Here is a 24,741-nt window from a genome sequence, read left to right as displayed (position 1 = left end):
CCTTGAAATTATGGAGTGAGATGCTTAACACATTCCCATGATGTTTCTTGGTGCGCTAATTTAAAAGGTGTTGATTTAACAGAAACTTAATTGTTTAATTATGAAGGAGTTGTACACTGGTGTTCGGACAATGCAATTTGAAGTATATAATCTGGCAATTTCTAAAATGGGATCTTTGCACATTTTAGGGGAGACTTAAAACCTACAAAATTTCCAGCTCTAGATTTCATCATAGTACTTTCATTTAGTGAATATATCTAAGTTCATAAGAAGGTGTAAATATTAGACATAGGAGCAGAAGGAGATTCTTCAAACCTGCTCTGCCATTCATTAAGATTGTGGCTGAATTTCTACATCAGATTCTTCAGATCACTTGATTCCCCTGTTACCCAAAACTGTTGCATTCAACCTTGAAATGGATTCAAATTATGGTATTACATGCAAACAATGCAAATGCACAGCATTACAAATATTGATAATTCGTAAACATTGTGCAATTTATTTACAGATCATTTAATGCTAATTAATTTCCACTATGCCAGCAGTCATATATCTACCGTACAGATCAAGGCCATTTGGTCCATCATGCCGGTGCCTGTCCTATGAAAATTTCCAGTTCTAAATCTGCTGCCTTTTAAATTAGAGCACTTCAAATGCTCAACCACAGATTCTGACTCTACCATCTTTTAAGGCTGTGAGTTCTAGATCCCGACCACATTCTGGCTAAAAGTACATATCCTCAACTCCCCTCTGATCCTTTTTTCAATCTCATTAGTTCCTTATTCTCTATCCTTTGTTTCCTCTGCCTCTAAAGTTCATTCATTAATTTTCTGCTTTTCTTTTTTTCTTTACCTTTCTCCCTTCTGAATATACCTCAGGTTTCAACCACTGTAAAGGTAATTTAAACCTCCCCACCATCCTCTCCTGCCATCCCACCCATGGCAGTAACCTCTCCCCAGCCAATAAAACTAATCCTATACTGACATCAATCCCAGGAGTAATCTCTGCCTTGTGCAAGTCCCACCTCCCCTGATGCCCAGGTATAAAGGGCACCATTTCTCTAGCCAAACATGTATCTGCACTGACCTCCTATTTTTGTACTCAGTATCATATGGCACTGGGAGTAATCCAGTGAGTCACCTTTGAAATACCTGCTTATTAATTCATTTCCAACTCCTTAAAGTCTGCCTGCAGTACATATCCCTTTTTCTATCTATTTAATTGGAACTGATGTGGACCATTACCTCTGGCAGTTCACCCTCTCCATGTAATGTCCTATATTTGCCCAGTAACATCCTTGAATCTTACAGCAAGGGGAATGACTCACTACTTTTTTCCTGACCTTCCTTTACCTCTTCCACCCAGCCCACCTACAGCTGAACTACCCTTGATGCGCTATGCACTTGACTGTACCCGTAGTCCTCAAAGGAAGTTCTACTCTCACCACTATCCAGAGCTGAATGTTTTTTTTAATTCAAAATAAACTTTATTCATAATAAAAAACAAACTATATACAATTACAAAACAGTGCAAACCTTTACATTCTTGTACAGATCATTCATTAGTGTTACCTTTTTATATATATATTAAAAAAAAGCACCAATGCCACACGTGTGGCTCCCTGGAAGCTACCTGGTCCCGTATTTACAATATTTAGGGGCTTTCTCACCTGTCCCCACCCCTCCCTCTCCAGTGGCAGAAGAACCCTAAACTGTAGTCCTTCCCCACCGAGCCATTGCTTTGGCTGCGCCCAGCTTCAGTGCATCCCTCAGCACGTACTCCTGCAGCCTGGAATGTGCCAGCCGGCAGCATTCCCCTACAGACATCTCGCAGTGCTGGAAGACCAACAAGTGATGTTAGTTAGAGTCAAAGCTGCATTCAGGGGATTCATCATTACTTCCCGTCTGTCCGGCAGTCAGCAATTCCCCTCGGCCTGTACACTTCTAAGCTGTGGGGTGCCGTCTGCTGTAGCACGTTATCCATGTAGCCCTCAGCACTATGAATGCACTTCAGTGAAACCAGCTCTGAAAAGCGGAGCTTGAGCTTCTCCAGGCAGGCTTTTTACAGGACTGAGGTGCTCTACAATGTCCCAATTTTCATCTTTTACCTTCTAATTACAATATTGAGTCATTGAACTATACAACACAGGAAGGGGCAATTTGGCCCACCAAGCCCGTGCTGGTAGAGCTCTCCAATTATTCCTTCTTTCTTGTTCTATGTCCTATAGCCCTATGATTTTGTTTTCACTTTAAAAAGATACTCAATTCCCTTTTGTAAGTTTTATTGCATCTGCTTCCAACACCCTTTTAGTCAGTGCTTTCCAGTGGTTAATGTCTTTCCCTGTCATTACCTCTTCTGCTCATCCATATTGCTCTCTCCATTCTATGTGACTATTTATTTGGAAATATCAAATGATTCGGAAATGATTTTATCAAAATTAAATTTACACTTCCCTGACAAACCAGAAACATAATTCTGCATGTTGTTAATATTTGTACCCAGTCTTGAACCATTTTTGTCATAAGCATTACATTTATTTTACTTATTCTCAATCAATGTTTGTTAAACAAAAAAATGTGCTGGTTCATCTTTAATACTTCTCCAAGAAAGTGTTATCTCAGTGGACTGAATCTTAGCTGTCAGTCCCAATGAAAGGATAAAATTAAAACCCAAGTTCCAGAAGTGCCAAGCATGTCCACCTGTATCCAAATGAGCAAAAGAGGAGGAGACTCAGGGACTGCGATGAGGAATCTCTACCCAAAACTCTATCCTGACATCCTGTTTGTGTTGGAGACAGGCCCATTGTGTCATTTCTAGGATTTTCTGACAATGACTGAGGTAATGGCAGTTTTACTTTCTATGCAACATTGAATTATTGAATTGTATGATACAGACAGAGGCCATTCAGCACATGAAGCCTATGCTGGACCTTTGATAAAGCTCCCCAATTAATTTGACTCACTTGTTCTTTGCCCCTAGGATTTATTTCCCTTTAAGCATTTATCCCATGCCTTTTTATAAGTTGTTTTCTGCTTCTGTCACCTTTGTTAGTGCTTTCCATTCTCCATTCTAGAGTAGTGGAATCTAGCAATTAGGAATGATCATGTTTAAGGACTGAAAAAACAACAAGATGCTGCGGGAACTCAGCAAGCCAGGCAGCATCCATGGAGCAAAGCAGACGGTCAACATTTCGGGTCAGGACCCTTCTTCAGGACTGAAGATAGGAAAAGGGGAAGCCCAATATATAGGAGGGAAAAGCAGAGCAGTGATAGGTGGACAAAAAGAGGGGAGGTGGGTGGGCACAAGGCAGTGATGGGTAGATGCAGGTAAGAGATAGTGGGGAGGAGGGGAGAGCAGATCCACCAAAGGTATGGAGGCAGACGGCAATGGGGGGGGTGGGGGTGGAAGAGGAAGAGAGGTAAAGGAGAGAGAAAAAAAATGGCGAGGAGAAAAAAGAGAGAGAGGCTGGGAAATGGAAGAAACAAAGAGGCAATGTGGGTGGGGGGGGGGGGGTTTGGTTTACTTAAAGTGGGAGAATTCGGTGTTTTCAGCCACATAAACTAGTTGTCCTTGTCCATTCGAAGCCTTCGCAGGAGGTCCCTTTGACTCCAAACCAAACTAATTCAACTACTTTTTGATGACATTTCTGCTCAAATTTTTTGCATTAACAGATGGTTAAAAAAATAAAACAATGACTCCCTAGATTCCAAATTATCAAAGCTTTACAAAAAATGTTATTTCTAACCAGAGAGAAACTTGAAGGTCTGTATTCCATTTAAGATTTGGATGCAGTGTTTTGTAGAATAGTGTTCATAGCACTTCAGTCTAATTGGTTCCAGAAATGCCCATCGGTCAGCACAGCAAAAATTCTTGCTTAACTTTATTGAGATTTTTTCTAATTTAGTCAGTACAGGTGTGTTCATTTGCATTATTCCTTTGATATATCCTTAATAGCTCTGACCAGTGCAGTGTTTGCAATGTTTTGTACTAGTGTGTCTGCTGTTCAGTGAAGTAATACTGCAAAAACATTGCCAGGATGTAACCTTGGTCAAAATATCTGTCAGTGGCACTTAAAGAGGATATATCCTCTTGCTGCAACAGGGATGAATTGAGTGAATGTTAACAGATTTTGAAGAAACCTGCTGCTGATTGGAATGTCTTCAAAATCTTTTGTGTGATGGAAATACACTGTCTGTGCCTGGCCCATGTAACCAGTAATGCTGAGTATTGAATGGTGTTTTTGACTTTAAAAAGAATGGTCAACTTTAAAAATATGTTTGTACTGAAAACTACTCTTTATTTAAAATCAATTTCTGTGCAACATCTCAAATAATCCGGACTTTCTCTATCCCCTCCCACACTTTCCTATTGGTGTTGCTTGACCTCAATTTGAGGCAGGAGAGCTGGCTGCTTTCTATCTGCTCTCAAGCCCAGGTGCCAAGAGATCAATTGTAGCATCCTCAGCAAAAGTTGATTACATTTGACTCATTGTGAACGAGGCATCAAATCAAGGCCCTTGCCAATTTGTACTATTTAACAGTAGACTTGGTGGCAAATAACTTGTTAATGAAACACTTGGATAATTTGGATATTTTTGGCCCTCCTCTGCACAAAGTGCAGCACAGATATTGACATTGAATTGAATATTTGTGTTTATTTCACACCTTGCTTCAGTGCCACTGCCACCAATTACCAGCAGCTACTTTGGAATATCTGTAACTAGTGAGGCTGAGATGAGACTGCTGGTGGAATCATGGTGACTCACTCTGCAAAGTTTCATTGCTGTGGATGCAAGATGACAGATGAGGGGTGATTATCATGATAAAAATTCCACCATGTCTGTGTCACAGCAGATGACATGCCAATTCCTTTTGACAGCTTTGCAGCATTCTTTGTTGAATTGATCCGCCGATGTTGCCAGGCACAAAAACTGATGATCTTTTCTTATATGTTTCCATGACCCAGCATTTAAAAAAGAAAGTGCTCTTTCTCATCATTACTTGGCTTACAAGATTTCAATTTATATAATGTTTAGTTACAGGTCATGTTCCAGCTCTATGATATCTTGTACTAAAAGGAATTATAAATATTGAAATAGATAGAACTGTCACCCTGGATAGAATAGGAAATCTAAAAATAGATAGGGCCCCAGGTTCCAGTGACATTCATCCAAGGAGATGGGATAGATATTCCAGGAACTCTTTGTTTCTATCTTCAAAGGCTCAGAAGAAAGTTCCCTTTAGAATAGAACATGACCCTTCTGGGATCCAATATGAAAAAAATAGAGCAAATCAGCCCAGGCCATTAGCCTAATGTTCATCACAAAGAAGGTACTTGAGGAGTTCTTAAAGAATGTTCTTTATCGTCAGAGATGTGTGATAAAATTATTCGAGATGGTGAAATTTTTGAAAGGAACAGTGGATCATTTGACAAGATGGAATATTGTGGTAGAATCATATCATTAGTAGCTACAGAAAAGAATTCATGGTAATCGCATTCTCCACCTGTCAGCCTGTATGCCTGGAAGTTACAGCACAGCAAGTGCTCATCCAAGTGACTTGTAAACTTAGGGAGGATTTCTGCCTCGACCAGACATTTGGACAGATCCTCAACACTCTCTGGGTTGAAATATGTTTCCTCAAATTCCCTCTAATCCTTAAACAATTACTTTAAATACATGGCACTTAGTTATTGACCTCTTTGTTGAGGGAAATAGATCCTTTCTGTTTGACCCACCAAAACTATTCATAATTTCTTACACAAAACAAAATACTCCTCTTTGGCAATGTCTTTGTGAATGTCTTCTTTACCCTCTCTATTGCTGCACTTCCTTCCAGTGACCAGTACTATACTAAGTATTCTAGCAAGGGGTTGGAAGGTTGCCATGGGATAGAGAGGAATGCAGAGTTGAGTCAAGTGGACTGTGTCAGTGGACTGTAATCTTATTAAATGGTAGAACGTGCTTGAGGGGCCAAGTGATTCACAAATATAATTTCTGTGTCCCCAACAACTCTTGAGATGCTTGACACCATTCAGGACGAAGCAGCCCACTTGATTGGTATCCTATTCAGCATCTTAAATACTCATTCCCTCCACCACCAGTGTACGGTAGCTGCAGTATGTATCTTGTACAAAATGCACTGCAGTTACTCACCCAGACTAAACTGACAGCACCTCCCAAACCTTTGCTCTCTAAGAGCAAGAAGGTCAAGGACAAGGCACAATGGGAGCACCACCATCTGCATGTTCCCCTCCAAGTAATACATCATCCTGGCTTGGAGACATATTATCATGCCTTCATTGTCCTTGGGTCTGAAATCTGGAAATTCCCCCCCCCCCCCAAAAAAAAGCACTGTGGCTATATTTACATCAGAAGTACTGCAGCAATGCAAGATGGCAGCTACACCACCTTCTCAAGGACAATTAGGAGTGGGCAAAGAACCATGCTCAGATCCCAAAACATGCATAAATTATAAAAAAAAACACATCTTACGTAACAGCAGTGATGCTGTTGAATATCATAAAATAAGTGACCATGCAAGAAATCATAGATACTAATACAAAACAGCATGCATGAAACAGTTACAGAGTCTGCATCAATAAAAGCAAGGAAGGGAAATGATTTGAATGTGGAAATCAACCACTACAAGTACCCAGCCATTCTGAGTGTGCTATTACCAAGGTTCACCAAGTACCAGAGAGCATATCAAGGCTATTGATTATTAATTTAATGAGTCTTCTACAAAGCATTAGTAATGACAGATTAGAAAGTACAAATCTGTGCACTGTCTTCAGAATTTTATTGATACTTTCAAAGAGAGTTTAAAGTTTAGAGACAATTCCAGGATACAGGACATTAAAATGTGAATGAAGAACCAGAGAATCACTTTTCATTGTTGCAGGAAGGATTGAGAGATCATCTGGTGTGGTAGTTAATTGGCTGTTGTACTGGACTGCAAACAATTCCATCAGGCTAATTAGTGAAGGTGAATCCAATTAATCTGGTTCTTGTAAGTGCCAGGGAAAATTGTCCATAAAAGCTGCTGCATTTTACTGTCTAAACTGCACTAGCTCACAACTATTTTACAGAAAAGGAGAGGTCTGACTTGCATGTAACTTTTCTGAGAAAAATTCATTTTGAATCACCAATGCTAAACACATGCCAAAGTATCAGCCAGTGGATGAACTCATCTCTCCAGTTAATTGCTCCAGTGTCTACCAGTAGCAAACAAGTTCCCCTAAACACTGACAAGCCACTTGTTTTAAAAAAGAATATCTGACCTTCTCAGCTTTGTATAATTACTTACCTATTACAACATGGAAGAAGGCCATTTGGCCCATGTGATCCAAGCTGGCTCCCAACAGACCAACCTTATCCATCCCATTTCCTCCTCCTTACTTCCCTGTAGCCCCAGAAGTCACTCTCTCTCACATGCCCTTTAAGTTTTTGCCACTTACCCACACTAAGGGGCAATTTATAGCAGCCAGTTAATCTACCTACCAGCATGGGTTTGGGATCTGGGAGGAAACCGGAGGACCCAGTGGAGACGCACGCACTCACAGGGAGAACTTGCAGACTCCACACAGATGGCATCCGAGGTCAGGATTGAAGCAGTGTCCCTAGAGTTGTGACGTAGCAGCACTAAGCGTTGTGTAACCGTGCCGTTCATGGATGATAAATGAACCCTTTTGTTGCCCACATTCCACAGGTAAATATTTAAATAAACTACTGTTTTCAGTTGGGAGCCAATGTTTTTTAATAGTTATGTCTGGATTCACTCTTCCTGCAGTGAATGACACATAATCAAAATTTTTTGCTTTGAAGCTTGCAGATTTTTTTGGATCATCTTTCAAGATAATCCAAAATGGATTTAGATATTTTTAAAGAATTTTATTCTAAAATGTCAGTTGAAGATTGCATGGCATTATCGGATGCTTTCAGGTGTACTTTAATCAGATACACATTAAAGTTGCCACAACTTGGCATGAAATTCAAGATTCAGTTAATGTTGATCTATCACAATAACACTGTTATTTACTGCATTACTTGGTGTATGTATTGCACATCTATAAGCTACTCCTCTGATGTACATTCAGTTCTTTAACAGAAACTAATTTTTTGAACATGATTTCATTTGCTGGATAATGCTGCCACAGTCCCTTAAACAACTTGGTTAGTGTATTCTTTATATGTGAAGTTATACTGTAAGTGTCCTTTCAATTGTTGTCCACATGTTTACACTTAGTAGTAGGGCTGTGAACAGAAGCAATGGGTGAGCAACTTTCTCCCCAGTTTTTGGATATCAAGTCATTAAGTTGAAACCAAGATTATAATATGAGACTTTTCTATCCTTAATAGCTTGGTATCACAATACATGCTTCATTTTCTTTCTGAAACCTCTCCTGCAGGCAAATGGGCAGAGACAAACAGACAACAGACAAAAAGGTGACCTTCGTTACTTCTAGGCCACATCAGTGAGAGAGTACAGGAGGGTAACTATCTGCTGTGGAGGCTTTTGATCATATGGAAGCACTGGGCAGTGACTGGGGTTGGTAATGGGGTTAATGGGGAGTGGAGACTCAGTAACTGGGGATCAATGGGCTGGTCAGGGTGAGCTCAGATGTGAGGGGCTGTGGATGGTGGTCAGAGATAATAGGTTGTTGGTTGGAGGTGGGGTAGGAGGTTCTGGATTCAGATCAAAAATTGTGGGGGCGGATGCTCAGGCAGCAATTGGTAGTCAAGGGATGCAGATGGGGAGGGTGAGGAATTCATGAGGATTATCAGCTGGGGGAGGGGTGGGCCAAAAGGGGCTGAGGAGATCTACCAGAGTCAAACCAAGGCTGGGAATTCTCGGATGGGTCTCTTGTAAGAAATAGTGAAAGCAGGTCATACAAGTGTTGTGAAGGTGTGCATGGTCCAAAATTCCAGATGGTACACCACGGCATGTGTTACATGCTGTTGGATCCACAGTCTGTCATCTCACCCCTTTGTGCATCAGTGCACCAGATGTACCGATGACCCAGAAGGAAAGCCGTAGATTTTGTAGGAATTACAGTAAGTCACCAATTTTCCTTCAGGTTGATTTTTCATTGAAATTGTATAAAATGTAGTCCAGTTTCTAAGTATGGGTCTTCCTCTTGGGAAAGGGATAGTTAACAGTTTTAACTAAGATTTCTTCAATAAGAAGGGCTTTGACAGTGAATACAAAAGCGCTGCTTCACTTCTGCAGAGTCAGTTATGTGAAAATATCAATTTAATATTATCAGTCAGAGAGAGAGGAGGGAGTGGTTTAAGAAACTTTGATCAAAGCATGGAATGCTTTGCCCTGGGAGAATATTATAGATCTATACATCTTCTGAGGGTAAATTGGGTAAATATTTGAAGTTGAGAAAAGTACAGGTGTTTGGAGAGAGAACAGAATTTAGTTTCCTACTGGATGACCGTTACACAGTCCCCCTAATGAGTTTGATGTTTCACTACTGATACATATTGTCACCTGGCAAGTGTTCCTTTTTATTCTATGAAGACATAAAATAATCTTAAATCTTAGGGAGAAGTGGAGCTTGTGCCTTCTTCCACATGCAACTAATCCAGCTAAATACATGAAAATCAAAATAAAAACTGTAAATGCTGGAAATCTGAATTTAAAACAGAAAATGCTGGAAACACTCACCAATTCAGGCAGCATCTGTAGAAGAAGAAACGGACCCAACTTTTCAGATCCAAGACCCTTTGTCAAAATTTAGGAAGATTAAAAACAAGTTAGCTCTCAGCCAAATACTATGTAGCCTGCACATACTAAATCAGAGCTCGCCAGCCTGAATAGAAAGCACATTTTCATAAGATCTTCTTATTTAATGAGGTAGAAACTGGTCCTGTCGCCCTCACAGGTGTGAACAGAAAGTCATAGTGTGATCCTGAAAGAAGCCTGGATTCTCACTTCCATATTCCACATGAGCTGTCAGCACCTTACACACCACACAACAAGGCCACTTAGGAATGGACAAGATTTAATAATGGGAAAGTTTGGGTGGGAAAGAGGGAGAGTAAGGGATCTAGAACTGAATGTGGTACTCCAATTGTGGTCTAACTGGAACATTATATTCCCTGTTTCTGCAGTCAATGCCTGATATTTATGAAGCCCAGTATCGTATATGCTTTACCAATTACTCTTTCAACACGTTCTGTTGCTTTCAAAGGTATTTTGTACACGAACCCTGCTTTTCCTGTATACTTTAGAACTGGGCCTTTGAGACTGCATTGCCCATTGCTTCTGCTGAATACATCACATCATAGTTCTCTGTATTAAGTTCTGTCCCATTATTCTGCTAGCCAACCTATGTCCTGCTGCAGTCAAATGGTATCATCATCACAATTATTCAATGATGTTGGGACCCCTCATTGGTCTATTTAATAGTTTGGATGCCAGTTCTTGCTGAATGCTGAAAAATGGTCCCTAACAAGTTTAGCAGAGAGGCAACACTTGTCTGCAGGCCAGTCTGCAATGGAAAGCATTGTGCCTTTTATACATTAAAATCAAGCACAGCACCTCATACTTTCCTTCACTAGCCTGGAAACTGGATTAGAGAGACAAAACATTTGCACCTGTCTTTTAACGCATAAATTGCTCATAAGAGGTATTTCGCATCTGATTTGGAGTGCTTGGAACAATTTCCTTTGGGGAAATTGGACCAGGCACTCTGCTGTGAGTCACAAAATGTAGGTACCATTTTCCCTGTTGTACTTCATGCAGGCACACGTTTTTGATCTACTGTCTGAAATTGGATCTGAATGCCACTGTCTAGGACCTTTGTTTTACACTCACAGTAAAGAGCAAACCACCAAGCAAGTTGGGAGCCAATAGAAATTTAAAGGAATGCTGTTAGGACATTGATTTTATCACTAAGTGCCCACACATTGATTTCCACGTGTTGCTCGTTTGCAGAGAGGCAACACTAATGAACATCTGTGCACTGTGCAGCTTAGTGCAAGATATTGGCCCTAATAATGGCTGTGCCAGCATCCCAATCATGGTGTGGAGCTTCATAGTATTGATGGGGGCTTGATAAAACATCAATGAGCCATTAAGCATCCTTCTTCCCCCTAATTTTCCTCTCCCACTCTCTTTCTTCACCGCCCTGTCCCCATCTTACTCCATTTTCCCTCACTGCCATGGCAGTTTGGGGCTCCCTACAATTTGACTTGAAGGCTAAAGGCAGTGGCCTCTTAGTTCACCAAAAGTGGACGAGATTCAATTTCTAGGCAAATAGCTTTACTTTGTCTTTTGTGGTGCACGCACCATGTGTTTGGACAGCCACATTAACTAAGTTAATCTCTGAAACACATCTGTTAACAGTTACCTCCCTGTATTGTCACTGACACAAATATTTATAGCTACGTAAGATTATTGAAAATTAGTCCAGAAGTTGCTAAGCAAGGTCATTTCTGACTTAGTCACATTTATAGCAGTGTTGAATAATTGCATTCATGCTTTGTCCTTAAATGGCCTTATTTATTTAAATCAAACACTTGTACCTTTCCAAGTTCAGCAGACATGGGCCACTGCATTGACCTTGGCGAAGATCAGCTGTAGACTTTCCAGACTTGCTGCTTAACCTGTGGATGTCTTTCAGATCAATAATGGGCGTTCCTTTATCCATCTGCATAAAATCCCCATGTCAGTAACTTCCTGTACCTTACTTCCTCCACAGAACATCTGTTTGCTCATTCCATACCATGCCTCATGGCATGGTATGGAATTATGTTCTCTTAACTGTGATGAAATGACATTAGATTATGCTGCTAGGGTCTCCATTAGTATTGAAATGGCACTTCACAAACATGGCATCCCTACGGAAAAATGGTTAAAGATAAAATCGGATATACAATTAACTTCGATCAGATATCTGGCTGGTGTGCTAAAAACCAATTAAAACCTTACTTAAAATATTTGAAATCTATTTTGATTTTGATACTCTTTTGAATCCTGGTTGAATTAGATCCACCTCCAGTATTTGTGCAAAGATACGACTTGTGCCCTGGTTCACCTCCAGCAGAAGGGCAAGTACGGAATTGTGTAGCTTCTGATTCTGTAAGGTGGGGAATGCCCACATTGCAAAAGACATGGCAATATGACAAAGCTTCATTATAGAAGACCATTGACCAAATGGATCTAGGAAGTTCTCTATATTTGGTGTGGGAAATGATCCTAATGGCCGGGGATATTCACCTTATTTTGGAGCATTTCAGCCTCTGATCTAATTGTCGTTAAATGGATATTGCAGGGCACTCACTATTCTGGATCAGAAGCTCATCATGTTGCCCCAGAATTAAGCTGCAAGAAGGCAGACAGTGTGCCATACCATGTATTCCAGATAACTATTATTATCTTCCATTCATCAGTGCTTACACATCACATATATTATTAAAATAATCTATTGGGACACATTGAGATAAAGTTAAATTATGCAGTCTTATTCTGTTTATGACAATATCTTAAAATTGTTACAAAACAAGGAGGGCACTTGGCCCATTTTAGTTCAGGAATATTCTGCAGTTTTCCCAGTTGCCATATGCACTCCTTAAAAAAAATTCAGTGACCTCTCTGGGAGACCATTCCATAGATTGGTTAGTTTTTGAGATAAAGTTCCAGAAATGTGTCTCTGTTGCTTGCTTTAATGGGCTTTCCCCTTGTCCTGGCCCTGAAGTTAATGTAGTTTTCCAGATTAATCTTTTCCATTCCCTGTATAAAATTGCCTTCCTCAGCAGAAGAGTCCTGGATTAACCAATATTTTCCAGTTAATTTAAATGTAAAGCACGTGGTCTTTAACATATACCCTGTCAGTGATAACGAGTAATAACTTTGGGAGGGGTGGGGGGGATGTCACAGTAGCACAACTTATAGAGCTGCTGCCTCACAGGTTCTGTGACTTGGATTCAATCCTGTTCTCAGGTGCTGCCTGTGTGGAGTTTGCACGTTCTCCCTGTGACCACATGAATTTCCTTCAGGTGCTCCATTTTCCTCCCAAAATGTGTAGGTTGGTGGGTTAATTGGCCACTGCAAATTGCCCCTTGTGAGTAGATGAGTGGTAGAATCTGGGGGGATTGATGGGAATATGGGGAGAATAAAATGGGTTAGGGTAGGGTGAGTGTAAAAATGGGTGCTTAATGGTTGGCTCGTACTTGGTGGGCCATAGGGCCTGTTTCCATGCAGTATCTGTCAATGACAGTGACTCTCTAAACATATCTGGTATATTTTAAGTAGTTAATACTTAAATTAAATGGATTTTTTTTGAGAAAATTGTGCTTCTCAGCCTTGTATCCACTGGGCATTGTAATGTAAGCATTATTACAGAGATCAATTCATTTTTTGAGGTAATCCTCTTTTCTTTGTCTAACTAGCACCCTTTTGAACATCTGTTAAGAGTTCATTATTGGCTTGGGCCTGGATTGCATAATGATGACCATGATGGAGGTGACATCATGTTAGCGGGATACAGAGTGCTTCAATGACAGCATTACTGTAGCCTGACTCACAGCCAAAGTGGTGAGGCGAGTGATATTTCTGACATCCGGTGAAGTGAGTGACAGAATCCAGTCGGAATGTGTCAGAGTTCACATCCAGGATGGATGAGTTTCCAGCATATAAGTTCTCAATTATCTGCCAAAATGGCCTGTTCTGACATTCCATTTTGTCAAAGTCTATTTTTAACAACATTCACAGCTTTTTATATTCAGACTTGGAGTAAAAAGATTTTGATTAATATACCACCTCACCGCACCTCTTTCCACATACTGCAGAGTTTGCAGAAATTGCTTTAAGTGCATTGACTGATATTATGTAGGTAAGCAGACAGCAAGATCCCATAATCAGTAGTGAGATGACTAGCACTTGTTGAACTTGACAGAAATACATTGGTCAGTACTTTAAACCCAACAGAAAACAGCACCATGTATCTCTGGTATCCATCTGAAGAGTAGCAAAGGCTACAAAGAACAGTACCACATCTGGCAGTAGTACCACATCTGGCAGTAGTACCACAATGCAGCAGTCCCTCAATACTTCACTGAATATCCAGTTTTCAGAAAAAAAAAATTCAATTTACAGTCTTCTGACCCAGCAACAATAATACTCTGATTAAATCAAGCCAATGCAAGGTCTTCTCCAGAGTACAGATGGGATACAGTCCCATAAAATTCATTATACTTAAAGTAAGCTTGAATAATAAAATTACATTGCAAATCTAGGAGACATTTCTAAGTTCTTTAGATAACTTTCTTGATCATCGAGAAATTGGAGAAACCTGTCAAAATGTATAAAATAGTTTGTAGACAGATCAATATTTTAATATTATTTCTAAAATAGAGGAGAATAATTTGAACCATATCAGAACTATAAACTAATCACAAATTCTATATACAAGGTACTAAAGGAATAAAATAGTGTCAAATAAAGTAATAGCATGAAGATATTTATTGAAGAGAACTTAAACACGAGAAACCTAAGCTTCAGTTGCCCGACAAGGCCTTTCCCATCAGGACATGGATCATTTGGAGAGTTGGGGGGAATGTTGGCAGATGGTATGTCATCCAGAGAAGTGTGAGGTAATGCACGTTGAGAGGTCAGATTCTGTAAGGACATATAGAGTAAATGGCACAGACCTTAGGAGCTTTGATGTACTGAGAAAACAATCCAAATTTATCCAACCTCTCCTTATCGGTAATGGACTCCAATCCAAACCACATCCTGGTGAACCTTTTCTGCACCCTCTTCAAAGCCTCCACATCCTTCCTATAATGTGGCAACCGGAATTGAACACAATACTCCAAATCTAGCCTAACCAAAGTTTTATACAGCTGCAACATGACGTCCCAAATCCTGTACTCAATTTCGGTGCAAGTCCATAGCTCCCTGAATGTAGCGACATGGGGGATAGAGTCGTGAAGATGGTATTTGGCATGTTTGCTTTCATCCAACGTGCCAAATTGAACGTCTTTGGAATGTGGGAGGAAACCGGAGCACCCGGAGGAAACCCACACAGTCACAGGGAGAACGTACAAACTGCTTACAGACAGCGGCTGGAATTGAACCTGGATCGCTGGTGCTGTAATAGTGTTACGCTAACCGCTACACTACCGTGCCTCATCCTTTGAAACTTCAGCCAGTACAGGCCCAGAGCCATCAAACGCTCCTCATACGTTAATCCTTTCATTCCCGGGATCATTATTTTAAACCTCCTCTGGACCCTCTCTAATGCCAGCACATCCTTCCTTAGATATGGGGCCCAAAACTGCTCACAATACTCCAAATCTGGTCTAACCCACACCTTATAAAGCCTCTGCTTTGCATCCTTGCTTCTATATTCTGGTTCTCCAGAAATGAATGCTAACATTGCATTTACCTTCCTTACTATTGACTCAACCTGCAAGTTGACCTTTAGGGAATCCTGCACTAGGACTCCCAAGTCCCTTTGCACCTCCAATTTCTGATTTCATTCCCCGTTTAGAAAATAGTCTACACCTTTATTCCTTCTACCAAAGTGCCCTGCACTGTATTCCATCTGCTACTTCTTTGCCCATTCTTCCAACCTGTCCAAGTCCTTCTGCAGACTCCCTGCTTCCTCAACACTACCTATCCCTCCACCTATCTTTGTATCATCCACAAACCTAGCCCAGACCATTAATATATAATGTGAAAAGTAGCAGACTCAACACTGACCCCTGTGGAACACCACTAGTCACCGGCAGCCAACCAGAAAAGGCCCCCTTCATTCCCACTCCTTGCCTTCTGCCAGTCAGCCAATCTTCTATCTATGCTGGTACCCTTCCTGTAATACCATGTTTTGGTATTATATACTATCATATTATATACTGATATATACATGTTATATACAGGTAATATAATACTGTCTTGTTTAGCAGCCCCTTGTGCGGCACCTTGTCAAATGCCTTCTGAAAATCCAAGTAAACAACATCCACTGACTATCCTTTGTCTATCCTGCCTGTTACTTCCTCAAACAATTCCAACAAATTTGTCAGGCAAGATCTCCCCTTAAGGAAACATTGCTGACTTTGGCCTATCTTATCGTGAGCTTCCAAGTTCCCGAAACCTCTTCCTTAATAATGGACTCTAACATCATACCAACCCCTGAAGTCAGGCTAACTGGCCTATAATTTCCTGTCTTTTGCCTCCATTCCTCTGGAACCATTCCTGACTCTGGTGATTCTTGAAAGACCACTACTAATGCCTCCACAATCTCTTCAGTTACCTCTTTCAGAACCCTGGGGTGTAGTCCATCCAGTCCAGGAGACTTATCTACCTTCAGATCTGTCAGTTTCCCAAGCATCTTCTCCTTAGTAATAGTGACTACACTCACTTCTGCCCCCGGACTCTCTCGAATTTCTGGCATGTTGCTGGTGTCTTCCACAGTGAAGACTGATGCAAAATACTTAGCAGTTTGTCCGCCAGTTCTTTGTTCCCCCATTACAATGTCTCCAGCATCATTTTTCAGCAGTCCGATATTCACTCTTCCCTCTCTTTTACTCTTTATATATCTGAAAAAACTTTTGGTATGCTCTTTTATATTATTGGCTGAGGGGTGAACTGATAGTAGTATATAAAATTTTGAGAAGGGTAGATAGACATGGTCTTTTTCCCAGGGTGGAAATGTCAAATACTGGAGCGCATAGCTAAACATGAGAGGGAGAAAGTTCAAAGGAGATGTGCGAGGTAAGTTTTTTTACACAGAGAGTGGAAGGTGCCTGGAACATACTACTGGGGACAGTGGTTAAAGCAGGTACAATAGCAATGTTTAAGAGGCATTTAGACAGACACATGAACAGACAGGGAATGGAGGGATACAGAACATGTACAGTCAGATGGGATTAGTTGGATTGGCATCATGGTTGGCGCAGACCTGGTGGGCCAAAGAGCCTGTTCCTCTGCTATTCTGTTCTATGTTTCACTTTTCCCAGTTCTGACAAAAGCTCATCAAACTGAAAGGATATGTCTTCAGGTTCTCCACAGATCCTGTCTGACAATACTTGTCTTTCTTCCTTTTGTATCCTCCTTCAACCTGACCTCTTTGGACCATCTTCCCTTGTAAGTGGTATCAGTATAATATCCTGATACATTTTGCTATGTTAAAGATGCATTATAAATAAGAAGTTTTGTACAAAATTGTGCATTACTTTGCAGTGATGTTTCTGTGAAAACAATTAACAAAAAAATTCTGTGAGCATATTAAAATGTTCATCCACTATCGTTATCAACAGTAACTTCAAGCTGCAAGTGAATACATTTTCCCTCAAGAAATGTATTTACTTCACAAGGTGGAACCATGTTAGCTCTTGCTGCAATTCATCCACTATCGTTATCAACAGTAACTTCAAGCTGCAAGTGAATACATTTTCCCTCAAGAAATGTATTTACTTCACAAGGTGGAACCATGTTAGCTCTTGCTGCAATTTAAAGTAGCCATTGCAGCCTCTGAAATAAGAGAAAATGCAAAACAATACATTAATCCTCTCCAACTATTTTGGATCTGCAAAGTAAAAGACTTCTGACACAGGTAGGACTGAAAATTGTCCACTCTAGTCACATATTAATATGTTGAACTTAAGCGTTAATTAAGTAACTCCTTTTACAACTTAGTTAACCCAGACATTACCAATAGGCCATCTGAAAAGTTGCTGCATCTTACATTATTGTCCTGTTGAACACCAGCAAAGGCACCAGAAAGATCAGACAATGCCTTACTGTCTAGAATAAACCACAGCTCAGAGGGAAATAATGCATATATCATGACTTATCATTAATGAACAGCAAGATGTATCAAAATCTGTTTATTTCCTGCAGCTAGATTTTCTCCTGTGGTTTTGCTGACAAGTGGTCCAGAGCATGATTGCTGATCTTTAGTTAGGAAGTTGGAGTTGCGTTGACTTACTTGCTGTCTTGTGGTCAGCATCCAAGCACCCCTGTGTGGAAGACCACAAATAAGCACATTCAGAGGCCAGCTGGAAGCTAGTTGTTAATGGAGATTAATGTAGTCTGGCAGATGCTTGAAAAGTCACAGTTTCTGACTGTTAGCTTCAGAAAAACTCAACTATGACAGGTTTAATTTCTCATTTTGTTAATACTTTTTCTGCAGTGCAGTGTTACAATCAAGTGATAGAAGCGGATATAGGTATAGAGCAGGAGAAACGGAAAGAAGGCTGTTTATTTTTAACTTCCCCGTAGAAAAATGATAGCTTCTCCTTGATCAGGATATTTGTATGTGTTAGCAGGTTAATGATATTCACAGACTAAATATAGAACTGCAGGGAAAAGACAAACTTTGTTAAGCAGAGGAATGAAAAGGGAAAACTTATCTTTTGCCTGCCAGCAATTGGTCTAAAGAATTGACTAATGATGAAATTGGGTCTCTGGGACTGTACCTTCTTTGACTACTATGTTTAAACTTATCTCCACACTCCTACTGTGGTCTTATAAATCAGTATTATATGCAGCATGAAATTAAAAGCATTGAGCACTCAGGGGAACAAAATCCTTTCCTAGACAATACTTAGGAAAAGCCACTTGAAGACATAACAGAGCATTATTTATGGCGCTCTGGGCCACAGTTCAAAAGCACTAAGATGTCAGCCATGGCTCAGTGTTAGCGCGTTCACCTCTGTAGAGCACAGAAACAATGATGACAGTGCAGTGCAGTGAGGGGTGTGAGGGGTGTTTTGTCAGAGATGTTCATTTTTCAGGGAAGACTTAAAACCAATGCCCTGCCTATCCTCTCAGCTGGACATGAAATATCCCAAGTACTAATCAAAGAAAAGTGAAGTGTTTTCCCCAGAGTCCTAGCCAATGTTTACCTGATCATTATCACATTGCTATTGTGGGAGCTTGCTGATGACAGATAGGCTATCACTTTCCCTACATTACAACAGTCACTACACCTCAAAAGTATTTTAATGCCTTTAAAACATTTTAAAACACTTTGAGTTTCTGAAGGAAGTTATGTAAGTGCAAAAAATATTCTTTATATTTACTTTAAATACAATTGCTTCTGCCCAAATAAAGCAACAAACTGTGGATGCTGTAAATCTGAAATTTAAAAAAATACCGGGAATACTGAGCAGGTCAGGTAATATCTGTGGAGAGAGAAAGAGAGTTAATGTCAGCAGAGACACAAGAGATTCTGCAGATGCTGGAATCTGGAGCAACACACACAAAATGCTGGAGGAATTCAGCAGGCCAGGCAGCATCAATGGAGAGAAATAAACAGTTGACCTTTTGGGTCAAGACCCTTCATCAGGACTGGAAAGGAAGAGGGCAGAAGCCAGAATAAGGAGGAGGGGGAGGAGCACATGCAGGCAGGGGATAGGTGTGTGCAGGTGATAGGTGAGTCCAGGTGAGAGGGGGAAGGTAGGAGGGTGGGGGACGGGGGAGATGTAAGAAGCTGAGAGGTGATAGGTAGAAGTGGCAAAGGGCTGAAGAAGAAGGAATCCAGTAGGAGATGGCAGTGGACCATGGAATAAAGGGAAGGAGGTGAGGAATAGATGGAAGGAGCTTGTATTCACAGGTGAAGCACTGCCTCACCTGGAAGGACTGTCTCGGGCCCTGAATGGTGGTGAGGGAGGAGGTGTAGGGACAGGTGTAGCACTTAGTGCGGTTGCAGGGATAAGTGCCGAGAGGGTCATCTGCTGGGAGGGACGAGTGGATGAGGAACAGGAGTTAATGTCAATGTCTTTTCATCAGAACTGGAATCAGTTAGAGGTAAAGTATGGATTTAAGCTGCAGAGAAAGGTGGCAGTGAGGAGATGGAGTGCGGATGGGCAGTTGCAAAGGGAAAGGTCTGTGAGAAGATAGACGACAGCAGGAATTAAGTAATAAAAGAAGTGATGGTGACAAGGGGAAAGAGGTTAGTAAAGAAACAATTAATGTGTCTGCAGGAGGTATAAATGGGAATAGCAGAATTATTACCTGTAATTGTGCAACTCATTGTTGAGTCAGGAGAACTGTAGTATGCCTTGTTTCTCAAGGTTAGATTGAGGTCCTTTGGAAATGTGTAGGAAGCCAAGAACAGAGATCAGAGTGAGTTTGGATGGGAGAGTTAAACTGACACTCAACTAGAAGCTTGGGTTAGGTTTGCAAGTTGACAGAGATGTTCCAAAATTTTCTCTTTGCTCAGAGTACAGGATCATTGAATTTTACTAAATTGTAATTCCACATCAACTCATCCTACAGCATCTATTTATATGATGCTCCTATCATTGTAAGACTTGCCAATATATCACCCCATAGTAACAGTTCAGAGTCTCATTGCAGTACACTCAGATATGTACAGTGCATATAGCTCTTGCTATATACAAAGCAACTAGTCCTTAACACAGGATTCCTCTAGTGCCACATCCCACGGACATTTCTATCTTACTTCCATTTGCACAATAGAATAACAAAAGTATTAATGGATTCTGCATATAATGCAATGTGTGTTGCCAGGGACTCGAAGAGGTAAACATAGTCTCTTTTACTTGTGTATGTAGTTTTATTTTTCACAGATTTTTTTAGAATCATAGAGTTGTACAGCTCAGAATTGGGCCTTTTGGCCACTGCTCTGCCTTAATCAATGTTCTTGGTTACCTCCTCAAAAAAAAACTCATTTATGTTTGTGAGACAGAATTTCCCCTGCACAAAGCCATGCTGACTTTTCCTATCAGCCTCATCTTTCCAAATGTACCTAAATCTTATCCCTAAGGATTTTCTCCAATAATTTCCCTACCACTGACATAAGGCTCACTGGCCTGTAGTTACCTGGCTTATCTCTGCTGCCCTTCTTAAATAAAGGAAGAACATTGGCTGTGCTCCAGTCTTCTGGTACCTTGCCTGTGGCTCCTTCAGGGCCCCAGCTATCTCCTCACTTGCTCCCTATAGCAACCTGGGATAGATCCCATCAGGCCCTGAGGAGTTATTAATCTTTATGCATCCCATGACACCCAACACCTGCTCCTTAATACTGACCTGTTTCAGATTATTCATGTACCCCTCCCTGAACTATCTTCCATGTCCTTCTTCTTGGTGAATGCAAATGAGAAGTATTCATTTAGGACCTCATCCACGTCACCTGTCCACACACATAGATTACCCCATTGGTCCCCAAGGGGTAATCTTTCCCTGGCTACCTCTTGCTCCTGATATACCTATTGAATGTCTTAGGTTTCTCCTTATTCTTACTTGCCAAGGATATTTCATGACCTGATTTTGCCCTCCTAATTTCTTTCTGAAGTTCTCACCTACACACTCTATATCCCTCAAAAGACTCCCTCAATTCTAGTGGCCGATTCCTGCCACATGCTTCCTATTTTTTCTGATCAAACCTTCAATAACCTTTGTCATCTAAGGTTCCCTAATCTTTCCATCTTTGCCTTTCACCCTTACCGGAACATGCTGGCCCTGAACTTTCTCTTACTCTCTTTCAAAACACTCCCACTTGTCAGCAGTTGTTTTACTTGTAAGCATCTGCTCCTAATCTACTTTCAGGTCCTCTTGTATGCTATTGAAGTTAGCCTTCTGCCATTTCAAGACCTTGATTCGAGCACAAACTTTATCCCTTTCCATTGACAACCTTGAAACTTACAGAATTATGGCCACCATTCCCAAAATGTTCTCCCACCAACACCTCCACTATTTGCCCAGTTTCATTTCCAAAGGCAAGGTCGTGACCTGCCCTGACTCTAATAGGACTATCAACATATTATCTCAAAAAACTGACTTTAATGCACTAAGCAAATTCTGCCCCCGCAAAGCCCCTTGCACTAAAGCAATCCAAGTGAGTATTGGGGAAGTTATAATCCTGCACTACTATAACTCTATCACTCTTGCATCTTTCTACGACTTGCTTATATATGAGCAGGCATGGTAGTGTAGCAGTTAGCGTAACACTATGACAGCGCCAGCAACCCGGGTTCAATTCTGGCCACTGTCTGTAAGGAGTTTGAACTTTGCCCTATGTCTGCATGAGTTTCCTCCAGCTGCTCCAGTTTCCTCCCACATTCCAAAACCATACAGGTTAGGAAGTTGTGGACATGCTATGTCGGCGCCGGAAGCATGGCGACACTTGCAGGCTGCCCCCAGAATTCTTTACGCAAAAGATGCATTTCACTGTGTGTTTCGATGTACGTGTGACTAGTAAAGATATCTATCTATCTATCTATCTATCTATCTATCTATCTATCTATCTATCTATCTATCTATCTAATTTATTCCTCTAATCCCCACTGACTCTTGGGAGGCCTGTAGTATAACTCCAGCAAATTGATGACCTCTCTTTAACTCCTAAGTTCTACTCATATGGCCCCATTGGCCAATCCCTCCAGAATATCCTCTCTAAGTAGTGGTGTTATGTTCTCCATGATCAGAAATGCAACTCACCTTCTTTTGCATTTCCCTTTGACACGCCCGAAACTTCTATACCCTGGAATACTAAGCTGCCAGTCCTGCCCATACTCTACCACGTTTCCAAGATGGCAATACTATCATAATTCCATGTGCTGATCCATACTCTAAGCTCATCTGACTTCTGTGTGAGGATCCTTGCATTACACCAAATGCAGATGAGCCTGCTAGCCTTCCCATGCCACTGTCTGCTCTGCCCACTGGACTTGCTTGGTTTATCCTCTACATTTTTCTCCCCACCTATGCTTTCCACCCCTGCCAAATTAGTTTAACCCTCCCCCCACCCCCCTGAGTGGCATCAGCAAACCTCCCCAGATGGATACTAGTCTCCTTCCAGTTTAGATGCAACCCATTGTTGTACAGGCCCCACTTACCCCAGAAGCAATCCCAATGATCTAAGGATCTAAAGCCCTACCTCCTGCACCAGCTCTTTAGCCACACTTTCATCTGTCCTGTCCTCTATTTCTACCCTCACTAGCACTTGGCACAGGGACTAATTGTGGGATTTCGACCTCGGAGGTCTTGCTATTTAACCTTCTGCCTAACTCCCTAAACTCACTCTGCAGGACCTCATCCCTATTTCAACATGTCATTAGTACCAACATGTGCTATGACTTCTGGCTGTTCTCCCTCCCCCTTCAGAATGTTCTGTATCCGATCAGGACATCCCAGACCCTGGCACCAGGGAGGCAACATACCATTCTGTAGTCTCGCTCACCACCACAGAAGAGCCTGTCTGTTCCCTCACTGATGAATCCCCCACACTACTGCTCACGTAGACTTTTCCCTCCCCTGCTGTGCATCGGAGCCAATATTGGTCCCACAAACATGGCTGCTGCTGCCACTTTCCTCTCTGGGAGGTCATTCCCCCAATAGGAGCCAGATCGGTATACCTGTTTGAAAGGGGAGTGAGCACAGGGGAGTCCTACACTACCTGCCTGTACTTACTGCCCTTCCTAGTGGTCACCTATCTCCTTTCTTTCTGTGGTTGTGGTTGCACAGTTTTTTAGTTCCAGAAGTTTGGTAACCAGCAGACTTCTTCATTCATAAGCTGTACTGAATACACATGTGAATAGACAAAACCTATTTGCAAAAAAAATGTGTTCCAGATGATGATTTTAAAATCCGGTTCTGTCATGTATGAGACAACACTGCAGGTTATTCTGTTCATAGGTGTCCTGAATATACATGTGAAAGGCCAAAGTCCATGTGCAATAAGCATATGTGATTAGTATAAAAGCCCAATTTAAGTGTTTATGAGATAGGAAACTGCTGTGAAACCATTATAATAGGTCCAGCATTGGTCGGCGTATATGCAGTAAAGTTGCAGATAAATTCAGCAAGGGATCTGCTTCCTAGTGTTCTGTCATTTCAAGAAAGGATTGTTTTTTTCTCAATTCCTTCCACCTTTGTTAAGAGCAGAGTTTCTCAGATGGAAAGCAGCAGCTCACTGGGATTCTGTGATCACTGATGTTGGTGCAGTATATGTTTAGTGATTTGTACAGGTCGCTGTATTCTTCTGCCAGTCCACTGATTCCTAGCTTAGTCATTCAGATCAAGTCTGTTTGCTTCATGTTCAATTGGTTTTGGAGTCTATATATTGACATGGCACCTCAGACCCTCTGCCCATAAGAACACTATATGGGACATGGAGCTATCTCAATGAGTTATCGTAAAAAATATGGAGTCAAAGGTTTCGAGGGATCTGGCAAAGAACTCTCTCACCCAGAAGATGTTTGGAATCTGGAACATAACGCCAGTGTGGGTAGTGGAGAAGTGGTATTCCCCGGAGAGGAATAAAATTCAAAAAATCTGCAGCTGGGCAGATGACTAGCAAATGGCATTTTATATTAAGAAATGTAATGGGATACAGATTGGTGCAAAAGTCTTTTGAACAATTACATATAAATGGCACAGCATTAGATGAGCTGAAGCAGAAAAAAGATTTGGAAGTGCTAATTGAACAAAGGTTGCATTGTGGTTAGCTACTGCCAAGCTAAGTTGAGCAATCTATTGGGAAAGTAGGTTCACAGAATATGTTCAAAGAAAACATTAAGAAGTATCTAGAGGAACACTTGAATCACCAATGCAGAGAAGGTTACAGATCAAATGTTTGTAAATGGAATTCATATAGATAGGTACTTGATGGTTGGGATGGATATGGTGGGTCAAAAGGCCTGTTTTCATGCTGGATGAGTCTATGACTGTCACAACAGAGAAACAGGATGAGGGTCTTAATCCTTTGGCCTGATGTAGAAAACCATCAGACAGGGCACAGACCCATGGCCACAGA

At 41.1% G+C, this 24,741-nt stretch overlaps 1 protein-coding gene across 3 annotated transcripts in view; it reads left to right on the top strand.

The window, feature by feature from the left end:
- Positions 1-24,741, top strand: part of acot7 (acyl-CoA thioesterase 7) — a 184,188-nt gene that overhangs the window by 117,974 nt on the left and 41,473 nt on the right. The window lies entirely within an intron of this gene.

Source organism: Pristis pectinata, chromosome 26 (genome assembly GCF_009764475.1).
Source record: "Pristis pectinata isolate sPriPec2 chromosome 26, sPriPec2.1.pri, whole genome shotgun sequence".
In the NCBI taxonomy this organism is placed as follows: domain Eukaryota; kingdom Metazoa; phylum Chordata; class Chondrichthyes; order Rhinopristiformes; family Pristidae; genus Pristis; species Pristis pectinata.
Note: the sequence above shows the minus strand (reverse complement) of the source record. Positions and strands in the feature narration are given on the sequence as shown.